Source organism: Arachis ipaensis, chromosome B8, assembly GCF_059453495.1.
Source record: "Arachis ipaensis isolate K30076 ecotype BB chromosome B8, ASM5945349v1, whole genome shotgun sequence".
NCBI lineage: Eukaryota > Viridiplantae > Streptophyta > Magnoliopsida > Fabales > Fabaceae > Arachis > Arachis ipaensis.
The window spans coordinates 105,366,759-105,369,917 of NC_142443.1; the positions used below are offsets into that span (position 1 = coordinate 105,366,759).

The 3,159-nt window shown below is 34.7% G+C and overlaps 1 non-coding gene across 1 annotated transcript; it reads right to left on the reverse strand.

Moving 5' to 3' along the window:
* Positions 1-1,701: 1,701 nt before the first annotated feature.
* Positions 1,702-1,809, reverse strand: LOC148549116 (small nucleolar RNA R71). Its single transcript, XR_015898820.1, has one exon. It is a non-coding gene; the product is annotated as a small nucleolar RNA R71 (small nucleolar RNA).
* Positions 1,810-3,159: the final 1,350 nt, after the last annotated feature.

Here is a 3,159-nt window from a genome sequence, read left to right on the forward strand (position 1 = left end):
TGGTGTCTATACATGAAAAATTTTTAAGTTTGGTGTCTTGCATATTTTTCTTTGCTTAAAAATTTTCAAAAATAAAGTCTTGATGTTCATCTTGATATTCAAAGTGTTCTTGGTGTTCATCTTGACATTCATAGTGTTCTTGCATGCATTGTGTTTTGATTCAAAATTTTTATGTTATGTGTTATTTTTCATGTTTTTCTCTTTCCTCATTAAAAATTCAAAAATAAAAAAAAAATATCTTTCCCTTTTTCTCTCATAAATTTTTGAAATTTGAGTTGACTTTTTCAAAATTTTTAAAGTTTAGTTGTTTCTTATGAGTCAAATCAAATTTTCAATTTAAAAATCTTATCTTTTTCAAAATCTTTTTCAAAAATCAAATCTTTTTCATTTTTCTTATTTATTTTTGAAAATTTTAAAAATATTTTTCAAAATATTTTTCTTAATTTTATCTCATAATTTTTAAAAATATTATCAACAATTAATGTTTTGATTCAAAAATTTCAAGTTTGTTACTTGCTTGTTAAGAAAGATTCAAACTTTAAGTTCTAGAATCATATCTTGTGATTACTTGTGAGTCAAGTCATTAATTTTGATTTTAAAATTTTAAATCTTCTTAAGATCTTTTCAATCATATCTTTTCAATCATATCTTTTTAATCATATATATTTTTAAAATAAATTTCTATCATATCTTTTTAAATCTTATCTTTTTCAAAAATTTGATTTTAAAATATCTCTTCTAACTTCTTATCTTTTCAAAATTGATTTTCAAATCTTTTTTAATCAATCATATCTTGTTGTTTCAATCATATCTTTTTCAAAACTGCCCAACTAACTCTCTACCTTTAACTTTCGAAAATTCCTCTCCTCTTTTTCAAATTTTTTTAATTAACTAATTGTTTTAATTTTAATTTAATTTAATTTCAAACTTAATTTTCGAAATTTAACTTTAAATTTTCGAAATTCCCTCTCTCTCATCTCCTTCTATTTATTTATTCATCTACTAACACTTCTCTTCCACCAAAAATTCGAACCCTATCTCCCTCTCTGTGTTCGAATTTTTCTTCTCATCCTTCTTATATTCTTCTCTTCTCATACTTGCATGAGGAATCCCTATACTGTGACATAGAGGATTCCATATTTTCTTTGTTATTCCATTCTTTGTCATATGAGCAGGAGCAAGGATAAGAATATTCTTGTTGAAACAGATCCTGAACCTGAAAGGACTCTAAAAAGGAAACTAAGAGAAGCTAAAATACAACAATCCAGAGACAACCTTACAGGAATTTTTGAAAAGGAAGAGGAGATGGCAGCCAAAAATAATAATAATGCAAGGAGGATGCTTGGTGATTATACTATACCTACTTCCAAGTTTGATGGAAGAAGCATCTCAGTCCCCACCATTGGAGCAAACAATTTTGAGCCGAAACCTCAATTAGTTGCTCTAATGCAACAGAACTGCAAATTCCATGGACTTCCATCAGAAGATCCCTACCAGTTTTTAATTGAGTTCCTGCAAATCTGTGAGACTATTAAGACTAATGGAGTAGATCCTGAAGTCTACAGGATCATGCTTTTCCCTTTTGCTGTAAGAGACGGAGCTAGAACATGGTTGGACTCACAACCTAAAGATAGCCTGAACTCTTGGGATAAGCTGGTCATGGCCTTCTTGGCTAAGTTCTTTCTGCCTCAAAAGCTAAGCAAGCTTAGAGTGGATATTCAAACCTTCAAGCAAAAAGATGGTGAATCCCTCTATGAAGCTTGGGAAAGATACAAGCAGATGACCAAAAGGTGTCCTCCTGACATGCTTTCAGAATGGACCATTCTAGATATATTCTATTATGGTCTGTCTGAGTTCTCCAAGATGTCATTGGACCATTCTGCAGGTGGATCCATTCACCTAAAGAAAATGCCTGCAAAAGCTCAAGAACTTATTGACATGGTTGCAAATAATCAATTCATGTATACTTCTGAGAGAAATTCCGTGAATAGTGGGACGCCTCAGAAGAAGAGAGTTCTTGAAATTGATGCTCTGAATGCCATATTGGCTCAGAACAAAATATTGACTCAGCAAGTCAATATGATTTCTCAGAGTCTGAATGGAATGCAAGCTGCATCCAACAGTACTCAAGAGGTATCTTCTGAAGAAGAAGCTTATGATCCTGAGAACCCTGCAATAGCAGAGGTGAATTACATGGGTGAACCCTATGGGAACACCTATAACCCCTCATGGAGAAATCATCCAAATTTCTCATGGAAGAATCAACAAAAGCCTCAACAAGGCTTTAATAATGGTGGAAGAAACAGGCTCAGCAATAGCAAGCCTTTTCCATCATCTTCTCAGCAACAGACAGAGAACTCTGAACAAAATACCTCTAATTTAGCAAACTTAGTCTCTGATCTGTCCAAGGCCACTCTAAGTTTCATGAGTGAAGCAAGGTCCTCCATAAGAAATTTGGAGGCACAAGTGGGCCAGCTGAGTAAGAAAATCATTGAAACACCTCCTAGTACTCTCCCAAGCAATACAGAAGAGAATCCAAAGAGAGAGTGCAAAGCCATTGATATAACCAAAATGGCCGAACCCAAAGAGGAGGGAGAGGACGTAAACCCCATTGAGGATAACCTCATGGGACGTCTCTCAACCAATAAGGAGTTATCATCTGAGGAACCAAAGGAATCTGATGCTCACCTAGAGACCATAGAGATTCCATTGAACCTCCTTATGCCCTTCATGAGCTCTGATAAGTATTCTTCTTCTGAAGAGAATGAGGATGTCACTGAAGAGCAAGTTGCCAAGTACCTTGGTACAATCATGAAGCTGAATGCCAAATTATTTGGTAATGAGACTTGGGAAGATGAACCTCCCTTGCTCATCAATGAACTAAGTGATCTGGATCAACTGACATTGCCTCAGAAGAAACAAGATCCTGGAAAGTTCTTAATACCTTGTACCATAGGCACCATGACCTTTGAGAAGGCTCTGTGTGACCTGGGGTCAGGCATAAACCTCATGCCACTCTCTGTAATAGAGAAACTGGGAATCCTTGAGGTGCAGGCTGCCAAATTCTCATTAGAGATGGCAGACAAATCCATGAAACAGGCTTATGGACAAGTAGAGGACATGTTAGTAAAGGTTGAAGGCCTTTACATCCCTGCTGAT